Source organism: Trachypithecus francoisi, unplaced genomic scaffold (assembly GCF_009764315.1).
Source record: "Trachypithecus francoisi isolate TF-2019V2 unplaced genomic scaffold, Tfra_2.0 Lachesis_group1, whole genome shotgun sequence".
Taxonomy (NCBI): Eukaryota; Metazoa; Chordata; class Mammalia; order Primates; family Cercopithecidae; genus Trachypithecus; species Trachypithecus francoisi.
Window position 1 is genome coordinate 14,004,373 of NW_022681454.1, and position 13,486 is coordinate 14,017,858.

General features: G+C 34.3%; 1 protein-coding gene across 9 annotated transcripts in view; it reads left to right on the forward strand.

Moving 5' to 3' along the window:
• CPEB2 (cytoplasmic polyadenylation element binding protein 2) overlaps positions 1-13,486 on the forward strand; it is a 65,923-nt gene that overhangs the window by 15,298 nt on the left and 37,139 nt on the right. The gene's annotated exons all lie outside the window — the stretch shown is intronic.

Sequence of the window (13,486 nt, forward strand, 5' to 3'; positions counted from 1 at the left end):
GCACTCTTCACTAATTGTTTATAGTATTTGAAGAAGTTTCATTAGCATACTTGTTTTTGTCTGTACACATTCTGTATATAAAATGAAAATTATTACATATTATTATATATATTTATACAGTATATCTCATTGTCATTTATGTCAATGGTGAAAATCTACCAAATTGTCAATTTGAGTCATGACAGATATCTATTGCTACATAATAAATTATCTCAAAACTTAGCAGCTTAAAATAGCAATAAATATTTATTACTTTACACGGTTTCTGTGAGTCAGAAATTCAGGAGCAGCTTAACTGTTTTATTCTGGCTCAAAATCTCTCATTCAATCAAAATCATGGATTACTTTGTAAACTTTCTCCATTTTTAATTCTATAAAGCCAAGTTAGAATTTCAAGATTTGGCCTAAAAACTCTATAAACTTCCATATTGGCGGGGAGGTGGTGATGTGGGGCTAAGTTGATAATACTGACCACATATCTAACTATTTTGTTCTCTTTATGGATTTTGCTTGTAAAAAGAATTCGTTGTCTTTTCAATTCCTTAATTTTAAGGAGCTTGAGAAGCTGAGGGGATATTAGTGATTGTTGATTATGTGTGCTAATAGTAATTCCTCATACAAACTTACAGTAAAGTTGTATGTCAGGTGTTTGGGTTTCGTTTTTTTTTTTCCTAACCAAAATTCAGCTTAGATTTTTTAGTATCTTTGTATAGGGTCTTGGTCTTTTTCACTGTTATGCTGGCAGTTTCAGTGGTTTGTCTTAGATCCACCATTTAGAATAGAAGCCAGCAGTTTATGATTAAGAAGTTTCCTGTTTATCTCCTTGGCTTCTCAAGAAAGAAAACTCTTAGAAATTCTAATACAAGATAAAGTCAAGATTATTAACTGTTACCAGTGGATAATAAAAGTTTTTCGTTGTTTCTCCCAGTCTTTTTTTTTTTCAAAAGGCTTTTTAAACATATTAGATAAAATGTTCACTGTGGCACTGTTAATTATCTCAGTTTTTCTTTTTACTAGCCTGGATTATAGTAAAACTGAAGGGAAACCTAAAAAGAGGACATTGGAAAGGAAATGGAAGCATTGTGAGGTTAAGGGGAATTATATATACATATACACATACACACTCATGTATATAGATATATATGTTTTTTAATCTCAAGTGAATTCAAAATTTTTAAGTTAGAAAAATTATCTTTGGCTGTGAGAAGGGGAAAAACATGCTCACTAACCACCTTTAGGAATCATCATGGTGACAGGTCTCTTCATATTTACACAAAATGTGAAATATTTTGTCTTCCACATGTTTTATGACAGGGAATTTTTAAAAAGAGAAAAAAGAAAAAATTGAGAAACTTTCTCTGCATAAAATAAAAAAAAAAAGACTGATATTTGTACAAAGCTCCATCATATCCCTATTTAAAATTATCTTGGTACTAGGTGCTGCAACTTTAAGTCTTTTTTTTTTTTTTCCTTTCTTATTTATACAAATTCCACTGCCTCTGGGATATTATGTTGTGTATTTTCTTTCTCCCCATACTCTGGTTATTGCACTTTTTTGGGGGGGCTAGACCTCAGTAGAATCTTCTAAATCAAGGTGCTAGCAAATGGAATAAACCATCCAGGGTTTAACACCTGAATTTCTTTTCCTTCTTTCCATTACTGTTCTTGAGGGCAGTATTTCACCCTCTGTCTCATCTCTTCTCTCTTACCTTTTCATCCCTTTTAGGAAATCCTGTCCTCTGTTTGATTAAACAAAATTATTTTCCCCTAGAAAACAAAATGAATATTATTTTATCCTTTCTAAATGCTGTTTTACAAACCAGCCATTTGTTTTGTTTTTGTTATGGGATCTGATGAAAAAGGAGAAGAGAGCTGGAGGATAAATTTTTAAATGAATTGTTTCTCTTTCTATTAATGGTGAAAATATCTAGGAAAATGAACTTGAGTGAGGAGAGATATTAGTTATCTCTGTATAATTATCCCAAATTTAGCAGATCAAAACAACAGTAAACATCATCTCACACAATTTCTGTGGGTTTGAATTTGGGAGCAGTTCAGCTGGTTACTTCTGGCTGAGGATATCTCCTGAAGAAGCAGTCAGCATACTGGCTGAGGCTGCAGTCATCTGAAGGCTTGACTGGAACTGGAGGATCTTTTTCTAAGATGGTACACTCACATGGCTGGCTGTTGGCAGAAGAACTCCATTTGTTGCCTCATGGACCTCTCAACAGGGCTGTAAAATTTTTCTTATAACGTGGTTGCTTATATCCACCAAAGTGAGTGATAAAAGCTCAAAATGAATGCCCCCATGTCTTCTATGTCCTAGCCTTAGAAGTCTCATACCATCATTTCCACAACGTTCTGTTAACTACGTAGATCAGCTCTGCTCAATTTAGGCCGGGTCTGCTATTCAAGAGATGTGAATACTGGAGGCTGGATACCACAGAGGTAAAAGGCAGAGTGGTAAATTTGTATTCAATTCTACCCTCAGTTAAAGGAAAAGAAAAATTAGTCAAGGTGAGACTGTCAATTGGAAGAAAGGAGTCAAACAGATCTCTAGAATGCTAAGGGGCAGGTTCCTGACCTAACTGAGAACTGGGTGATTGTGCTAACAGAAGCACCCTCCCTCTTATCCCTGTTTATGCCCAAAACACTTCACTGCAGCTTATTTGCATTTTCCTACTCTCCAGTGTTTTTTCAGGACAGTAGGGAACCTCCGTTGTTTAATGTTGATATTTTCATGGTCTGGCATAGCAGGTTCAGGAAGGGTCTAGTCTTGTTGGAGTTGTCCAGATATGAAATGATGGCAACCCAAGATGGAACGCTGAATGCGCCTTACTCCTTTAAGTGTGTCTGCTTTTGCACAAGTTTCCTAGACACTGATTGCACGTTTTCTGAGACAGACATAGTGTCTGCCCTCATTGTGTAAATATGAAGAGACCTGTCACCATGATGATTCCTAAAGGTGGTTAGTGAGCATGTTTTTCCCCTTCTCACAGCCAAAGATAATTTTTCTAACTTAAAAATTTTGAATTCACTCGAGATTGAAAAACATACATATCTATATATATGCATGTGTGTATGTGTGTGTATACATATATATATAATTATATTTTTTATATTTAAAATATAATTATATATATATATATATATAAAATATTCCCCTTAGCCTACTGGGGAAAGAGAGATACCTTATACAAATACAATATACATATATCTACTGCGTGTTAGATATACTGTGGAGGAAGATTATGAGGTGTTTAGAGAGATTATAAATGAACGTACCCAATTTAGATGTGGAGTAAAGGAAGCTGAGACCTGAAGCATGAGCAGCACAATGATGAAAAAATATTGGGAGAAAGTGTCAATTAGACAGAGGAACCAGCATGTGCAAAAGCATAAAAGAGATTGTCACATTTGAGGAACTGAAAGGAGGCTAGTCCTGGCATAGCTTGTTTAGGGCTGCCTGATGCCGACTGGGTGTAACAGGGCACAGTTAACACTGTCGAGAGTGTGCTATATTTTGCTATGGATCATGAACAGTGACACACTGTTAAATGCTTTCTTTAGTAAGAATGGCACTGACCCGTCTGCTTTATTTATTGTGTGGTAGTTTCTCTCCATTAACATCCTATTTTCTGATTACTGTCTTGATTCTTGGCAAATAACTTTTCAAAGGAAGAACAATCATGGATTCTTTAAATGGTTAAAGTAAATCATGCTTTGCCAAGTACTGTTTTGTAGTTTTTCAGTTTTAGATTTGCATACCTATTTTAAGTAGTTTGTGATTTTTTAATATATGTGCATATATGTTCATTCCCCCTTTAAACAAAAGAACAAGACAGTGATTATTGTTAAGCTCTTTTCCTTCGCTGCCCCCAACAATTTGTAAAAAGGCTTACTGTGTTATTTTTTTGCCAGAAATTGCTTGTATCGTTCCCCAAAGTATAGAGACAAACAAAAGTACTTACTTGTAGCTCATAAAAGTTGATTTGAAAACTCTAGGAAGAAATGTGGTTTATGTAATGGTTTTGGGGAAGATATGTGTCAGTAAGTCATAATGCCTTTACCAATGTTTCATGAGCATTAAGGAAAAAGAATTTAGAATGTGATTTAACATCAACGAATGTCTAGAAGTGGATGCCTTTACAACTTCTTATTTACTACGTTTTTGTGTGTCTAGTGTCGTTTTTATTACCTGATTGCTAACCTCCTATTTTTTAAGACTCCTGAAGTAAGAAGCTCTGTTTATTTTAGGGCATATAAGCCCTAAGAAAATAAGGAGTTATTCCTGTAAGTTGCTGACTGATTATGGTACTACCAAATTTCTTATTTTCTTCCACTTTTCCCTCTCTTTCTCTTCAGCTGACCTTAATATAAGATTACAATACCAAGTCACAAAATAACCTGTATAAATTTCTAAAAGTTTCCATTGTGAGAACTTATATTTAAAATTTAAGAACTGTTGAGCCAGACAGGTTCTCAGACTCTGAGACTGTGTCAACCATGTGGGTTTCAGGGCCCATTCCTAGTGGTGGTGTAGTTCATGTGGGGTGTAGAATACACCTGGAGAAACTCTGGTATAAGAGAGCAGTGGTAAAGAGATCTTTAAAAAAACTGTGAAATTTTAATGGCATTTATTAAAATAAAGTCTACAATAAAACAAATACCAATAATATACATGCCAAAGCAGGTATGTCATCTGCTCTTACAGGACTCTTCCTTATTTCCCCTGACAGAGAAAAAGGGGTGCATTTCTCAAAACTGAGTTTACTTTTTCTTCAGCCACTGGTGTTTTCCTGAAATCAAAAGTTTTACAATTGCTAATAACAAAGAAAAAAGAATATAGAAGAAAATCACCTATATTAGATATGTATCTTTAAAAAGATAGATGGATGTTGCATATGTGTTCAGTTTTAAATGAAATGTTTCCATTTATTTTAAAAAGGAGTAAGTAGAATTGACATTATTTCTCCTTTATTGATTTTTTGTTTCTTTATTCTATAGACCCCTGGCCTTTGATAGGAAAAAAAATTATTAACAACTTTTGGAGTAAATTGTTTTTATATAGAAGCCATGTATATTTTATTAAGCATATTCTGACTTTAAGAAGCGATTATTGTTATAATGTACATGGAATCTTAATACTTTATCCTTCCACTGCTCAGAATTGTTCATCTTAGTGAAAGTACAATTTATGAGTTTGGTCACTGAGAATATCTGTAGATTGAAAAGGAAATTATAAAAATGTGGTTGTGAAAGTTTTTGTTTTAAAAAAACTTATTTGAAATACGGCATCATGGATAGAGATAAGTTTTGCTTTTATTTCTTTTTACATAATTGTCTTTATTACAAACTGTTACTACATTCAAAACATACTTGAGTTTTATTTCTTCCAAGCATCTTTGAATATTTAGATAAATGATTTAAATTATGACAGACTAAATTTTTTTCTTAAAAACTAAAACCTATCAGACAGAAACTACAATGAATTTTGTTAAAATCACATTTATTTATTCCGAACAGGTATGTTTTTACTGCAATCCTGTTAAACAAAGCATCTTTCATATGATCTGAAAAATGTTTATATCACTTGTTTTAAATGGAAAGACAACAAAAAGAATGTTTCCTATATATAACTTGCAGTGATAAAAGCAAGTAATTGGAATAATTAGGCTTATGCATTTTAACTACTTATAGTATTTGAAGATATATTGAAGAATCTCTTCTGAAGGTTTTTTCCTCCAAAATAATAGCATTTTATCCTTTTTAAAGTATTTGTTTTCCTGTTACAAAAAAAAATAGTATTTATTTATTTATTTATTTTTTGAGATGGAGTCTCGCTCTGTAGCCCAGGCTGGAGTGCAGTGGCCGGATCTCAGCTCACTACAAGCTCTGCCTCCCGGGTTTTTTTACGCCATTCTGCTGCCTCAGCCTCCCCAGTAGCTGGGACTACAGGCGCCCGCGACCTCGCCCGGCTAGTTTTTTGTATTTTTTAGTAGAGACGGGGTTTCACTGTGTTAGCCAGGATGGTCTCAATCTCCTGACCTCGTGATCCGCCCGTCTAGGCCCCCCCAAAGTGCTGGGATTACAGGCTTGAGCCACCGCGCCCGGCCTCATTCATTAAAGAAAATGTGGAAACACTAGGAGAAATAAGCTTTAAAATCATCACTTATCTCACGAACTAAAGTAATCATAATTGATATTTTGGTGTATAATTTTTCCAATCTTTTATTTATAAACTTAAAATATTTGCAGTAATTAAATCTTTGCCTTACATCCAACCTGGTTAACGTTTTTAAAAATTAGTTTAAAAAATATGTGTACATACTTTTGAAAGTCAAGTAGTGCTGTAAGTCTTATATAAGGAAAAAATAGAAGTCTCCTTCCTCTTCCTTGTCTGTCCACTTCAGATTCCTCCTCCTTAGTGGTAGCCACTATGAGCTTATGAGCTTTTTTTTTTTTTGAACTGATTCTTTGTGTAATTATTTGTAAATAATATGCTTATGCTTTTAGATTTCCTACATTTTAGATATTATATGTTGATATTCTAATATGACTTAATGTCCTTCAATATTTCCCCTACTCTGTCCTCCAAAATGATAAGAGCACTTTTGTTTAAGTCAGGGATTGTATTACTGAGATAAGGCAAATAATATTCATAGATGAACCTTGTATGTTTTGTACTATAACGTTTTCTTTTTCATAAAACTTTCTTTTTCCTGGTATTAATCATTATCTTTTTTGGTTTATTTGCTTAGTTTTCTAAGTATTTATCATTAATTCATCCCAGAATTTATCCATAGACTGTAAAGCTTCTTTCAATACATATAAATGCATTAAATTATCATCCAGATTGTTTTTTTCATTATTATAGCCCTATATAGCAGTCATTTGGGGACTTCCATAATCCTAGGAATTCCTTTTTTTCTGTGAAATCCGTGTCCTGATCTCCATGTCCTTCCTTCAGTGACTTACACCTTTGTTTTTCTTTGATTTGTTGGACCTGTATTACCTTCCTGCTAATGGCACATAAAATTTTGAGACCCTGTATGTATTAAAACATAACTTTTCTACCAATATAATATGATAGGCCACTATGGAATTATATATTAGCAATTTAGAATATTGAAGGTATTGATTCAGAGTCTTTTAACCTCCAGTATTGCTTTAAGTGTGACATCATTCTGAATCCTGTTCATTTGTATGATTGCCTTGATTTCTTATTTTTTGTTGTTGTTGTTGTTATTGTTTTGCTTTCTGGAAGCTTTTAGGATTTTTTCATGCTCGTGGTTCTGCAATTTCATAATAATGAAATGTGTATCTTGGAGTGTGTATGTGCATACATACCTTCCTTCCTACCTTCATTTTTTAATTTATTAAGCTGTACCTTCATTGGACCCTTTTAATTCAGAAGTTTATATCTTCAGTTCTTAGCAATTTGGGATATTATTTCTTTGATAATTTCTTCCTTTTTTTTTTGAGATGGGAGTCTTGCACTGTTGTCCAGGCTGGAGTGCAGTGGCGTGATACTGGCTCACTACAACCTTCTCTCCCAGGTTCAAGTGATTCTCCTGCCTCAGCCTCCTGAGTAGCTGGGATTACAGGTGCCCGCCACCATGCCTGGCTAATTTTTGTATTTTCAGTAGAGATGGGGTTTCACTATGTTGGCCAGGCTGGTCTCGAAATCCTGACTATAGTCTGACCGCCTCGGCCTCCCAAAGTGCTGGGATTACAGGCGTTAGCCACCGTGTCTGCCTCCCATTTTTTAATATTAACTCTTTTTGGAATTCCTGTTCCTCAAATGTTAAACCTTGTATAGTCATCATCTGTTTTTCTTTTCTGTTTTCCATTGTTTTGTCTCTGGTTTTGCATTTGAAGAGCTTATGTTTATTTTTCAAATCTTCTATTGAGTTTTTTGTTTTAAAATTTTTTGCTAATTTTTAAAACCTCCTTTAAAAAAATTCTCAGAACTTTCCAATGAGATCTTATTCTTGTTGTTTGATCTTATTTCTCTGGAGGCTGTTATAGTGTTTGAAGATTATTTTCCCAGTTCCTTATATTGTCTGTGCTTCTTCTAAGTTCTTCTTTTTTATTTGGTTGTGTTCTCTTTTTTCCTCATGTTGGAGGCTTCATCCTTTACTGTCTATTCATATTTAAAAGTAAGACACACAAAATGGAGATTGGAAGCTCAATGTATGTAGTTGAAATTATCAGCTAGTAATGATTGTAGTAAGGCAGTCAGGTGAACCCCTTACAATGCATGTGTCTAGGTCTTTTCTTTTGTTCTGGGAAATGAACATGGATGTGGGTCTTCTAGTCTTCTCTGCTTGTGAGCTGTAGGCCTAGCTGCTAGCCTTGGATGAACCCAGGAGGGTTCTTTTAAAAACTAACAAGCAATCTTAAACCTTCCTGTTTTTAGTTGTACCCCATTTTTACACACGGTTATAACCAGAGCTTCTGATTTCTGAACCTATCCAGGTGTGTAGTACAGTAAATGCAGTGTTAACTTGATGGCATTCCCCATACATACACTGGCTTAGGTTTGTGTTTTCAGTGATTTCTGGTCTACAAAGTTAGTTACCATTCAGCCATTCACATTTACAGTTGCCAGAAATTTGATGATTTGGTTGTTTTATGATCCTGTTCCAGGAGTGTCTTTATCCTAACAGAGTTATGCCTCTTTAAAAATCTTTTTTTTTTTTTTTTGAGACACCTCTTTAAAATCTTTTTAACCACCATGTTAGTGGTTTCAGAAAGCAACAGAGGTGAACACGTGTATTCAGTCCTTCGTGTTCAGTTGGCAGTCTCTGTAATCTCTAGTCAACTTCTACCTCATCATAAAGACTCTTTGGCACCCCTATCAAGGGTAGATTACTTTTGTGTTAAAGATTTATAGAGAATCAAGTTTCTTTTTAATCAGAGCACCTTTCTTATTTTAGATTCAATCATTTGTTCTTGTTTTTTTGTTTATTTTTTGAGACAGAGTCTCACTCTGTCACCCAGGCTGGAGTGCAGTGGCACCATCTTAGCTCACTGCAACCTCCACCTCCCAGGTTCAAGTGATTCTCCTGCTCAGCCTCCCAAGTAACTGGGACTACAGGCACATGCCACCACACCCGGCTAATTTTTTGTATTTTTGGTAGAGACAGAGTTTGACCATGTTAGCCAGGATGGTCTTGATCTCCTGACCTGGTGATCCACCTGCCTCAGTCTCCCAAAGTGCTTGGGATTTCAGGCCTGAGTCACCATGCCGGAACTGTTTTTTAATATATATCTTTCATGTAAGATTGTCATGGGAGCAATGGCCACATGTGTTTTTGCTTTACCTTGCATCAGCATCTATCATAATGTCACACAAATAGGAAGGTCCCAGTAAATTATTGATTAAATGATTAAGCATTTTCTCATGATTCATACTCTTCAAAATATTGGTTTAGAACTTTAAAGAATTACTGTATATTGTATCTATACATGTAAAATAGTTTGTATAACCATTCTTGAATAGTTGAACATTTAGGTTTTTCAAATTTTTAAATAAAATTGAATTAGCTTTTTTTGTGTTTATTTTCATAGCACAACTTCATATGCTTGTTTCTGAGGCTGTAAACATATATTGCCAATTTAGGTTTGCTTTATACCAGTTCCACTGGCAATATTTTGTTGCCCATTTGCTATTCCTACTGGTTATCAGCATTACTTTTGTTTAAAACCCTTAACAGTAAAAAGTTTTGCAACCATTAACTCAACTTGATTTTAGTATTAGTTGCATATATCTGAATTAATACCACTTTTATTATAATAGGTGTATGATAATACATTATCTTACTAAATGATTAATGACTTGTTTTGTCTTTCATTATTGTTGTCTTTTGGGATTATCCTTTTCTTGAATCAAAACTTTTTGGTATTCTGTGTTCTTTGGTGTTTCTTGGTAAATTTTCTAGTATTAATTGGTTAAAAGTCTTAAAATATGATTAGGTCAAAAAATTTGTTAGGATTTTGATTTGAACGTGTTAACTAGATTAATTTCAGTTGAATCTGAAGTAGATTGGTGGCTTTTATCAGATGAGGTAAGGAATGATTCTGTCGCTCTCTTTGGATCTGGTACTTTGGATCTAAGGGTCTTTTCTACGTTTGTATGATCTTATTCTTAGGCTTTTATGAGGCATGCATTGAAATTTGGCAGTGTGGTCAGGAATGACTGTCCTGCCCCTTGGATCTGAGCAGAGATTGGAGTTATTCAAGGTTGGTAATGACCACATTCTAAGTGGATTTTACCAGACTTCAAATGAACCTTTTTTTCCTAATTGGATTTGGAAGTAAAGGTAAATGTAGATTATGAAAACAATATTGGAAGAGTCTGTCAGATGAGTGGGGGCAATGCTTTATTTAAAGCACTTAATTAAGAAGTATTAGATGTCTTCTATTAAGGGTGTGTGTGTATTGTGTGTTTAATATACATATGCAGTATATGACACACCATACATATCATTTATTGAGCAGTTGATACAGCTAAGCATTATTCTTGAGGACTCTACATACATGTATTAACTCATTTAATTTGCATGACTTAAGAGGTAGATATTTACCCTTATTTTACAGTTGGATGACTGTGGCTTATTCTTAATAATTGTCTGCATTTCAACTGCTAGTAAGTGGTGGAACTTGGTAGCTCCTGAATTTGTGCTTTTAACCACTGCACCATACTGTCTTCCTTTTGATCTGTTGTTAATTCTAACCTAAACTCTGTATGATTCTAATATGATTTAAATGCTTATTTTTCTTTTAAAAACAGTTGACAGAGCACATGGCATTGTTCTTTAGCTATGTTCTCATCACCGAAGAGTGAGCATCATCAACTGAGTATTAGGGCTTTGGAGTTCATTTCTTCTATTAACTCATTAAAGAAAAACTAGTTTAGAGAAGGGGAAAATTTATCTTGGCAAAGAGCAACAAGCAGGAATTTTGCAGTATCTCTCCCCACAACTTCCAATATGTAAGAGATTTAGAAATAAGCTGGAAAAAAAGTCTTGTTCTATGATTTGTTTTTCATTTTCTTAGAGAATATCCTCCCTATGCCACACATACAAACACATATTAAGGTATTTGTGTTTTTTATTCAGTCTGTAGTTTACATAGTAGAATGAAATATTTCATTTATCCATTCAACAAATATTTGAGAGCCTACTATATGCTAGGCTTTGTTTTATATGCTAAAGAATAAAAGAGACTAAGTTACTGCCTTCATGGATCTTCTATTTTAAAGAAGTATAGAGACAGAAAATGTTAGATAATAATCAGTACTATGCAGAAAAAATACACTATCAAGGGGATAGAGAAAGAAGCTGCTATTTTAGACAGGATAGTCTGTCATACTATCTCTTAAAGACTTGAATGAAGTAAGGGGTGCAAGGTTTAGTTGTATCTGAGCAAATGTATTTCAAGCAGGAAAAAAAGGAAGTAGGAAGATCCTGGAAAGGGATTACCTGGCATGTTTGAGGAACAGCAAAGAGCTCAGTGTAGCAAAAATGGTAAAGAATCAGGGACCAGATATTTGTTCCAAATGTAATCTGGTAATTTGTTTAAACAAGTGATAAGTTTTATACAGTTGTCACATTTCTTAGTATTTTTAGTTGCTCAGATAATACATTTAAAGTGGCTAACATGAAGTAAGGCTTTTTTATAGAGTTGTCACTTGGTAACCATTGGGGCTGGTTCCAGGACCACCCGGGGATACCAAGATCAGCAATACTCAAGTCCCTTATGTAAAATGATGTTATATTTGCATGTAACATATGCACATCTTGTTGTATACTTTAAATCATCTCTAGATTACTTATAATACCTAAAACAGTGCCTAGACATCACATTTGTGTGGATTCAATGTCATATCATACTTGGTGCACATCAGATTCAAGTTTTGCCTTCTGGAACATTTTGGAATTTTTTTTTTCCTGAGTATTTTTGATCAGGAATTGTGTTTTCTTTTCTTTTCTTTTCCTTTTTTTTTTTTTTTTGAGATGGAGTTTCGTTCTTGTTGCCCAGGCTGGAGTGCAATGGCACGATCTCAGCTCACTGCAACCTCCACCTCCCAGGTTCAAGTGATTCTCCTGCCTCAGCCTCCCAAGTAGCTAGGATTACAGGCATGCACCACCACGCCCAGCTAATTTTTTTTGTATTTTTAGTAGAGATGGGGTTTCTCCATGTTAGTCAGGCTGGTCTCAGACTCCTGACCTCGTAATCCACCCACCTCAGCCTCCCAGAGTGCTGGGATTATAGGCATGAGCCACCGCACCCGGCTATCAGGAATTATATTTTCAATATAATTTCTTGGTTGAATCCGATGAATGCAGAAGCCGCAGACATAGAGGGTTGACTATATATTATATACAAATTACTATTTAAAACCATAATAGATGAATAAGACAATTAAGATACGATAGATCCTCTAGTTATTCACTGACACCTAAAAATACATATATTTTTTAAATTACTTATTTTAAATTACATAGTATCTTAATGTAAAAGGAGCAGTGCCAAGAGCTCGTGTATACTCATTATTTATAGATATATTAAGCCATTATGAAATGATCATATTTTCACAATAATAAGCAATTGCCTGGTTACCTAAAATTTAATTTGCTCAAATTTATTACTAGAGGACTTAGTAAGCTTAGGTTTGTTAAGGACAACAGAAAGCTCCTAAGTGGCTTGAATAAGATAGAAGTTTGTTTCCCTTACCAGAAACGTTAACACTCAGAAACATTAACACTCCTAGAGTAGTTTGGTGATTTTCATGGATTGAAGCTCGTTTTTATCTCATTCTTCTATTATCCTGAGAACACAGTTTCTGCCTCATGGTCTAATACGGCTTCTTCACTTTAGCTATTACATCAGCATTTCAGCAAGCAAGAAAGAGGAAAGGAAGGTCTTCCCTTTTAAGATACAGTACTTCCCAGGAATTGCACATACCACTTTCACTTTATATCCCATTGGCCAGATCTTACATTCAGGGGTACACTTATCTACAAGATGACTGGGCTACGTATATAGCTTTTTGGTTTTTTGTTTTTCATTCTGGGAAGCTCTGTATCTGTCTAACTTTGATGACTCTATTAGGAACAGTGTACACCTATCAGTCCCTGCACCACAGGTCTTTTAAACAATAAGGATAAATTAGTTTTATAGTAATATGTGTTTTTTTTCTATTTTTTCTCTATTAAAGCTTAAATTATCAAATATACTATAGAATATTCTGTGAATTTTTTAAGAGATAAAATTGTCCTACAACCAACCATATATACCTTTATATACCTTTATGTTATCAATATAAAGTAATTATTAAGATAGTGATTAAGAGTATGGAGCCAAACTGCTTAGGTTCAGGTTCTGCCAGTGCTACTTGCCAGTGGTATAACCTTTGGCAACTTACCTATTTAACTTTTTGTGACATAGTGTCGTCATCTTAAAATGGGAAGATAAT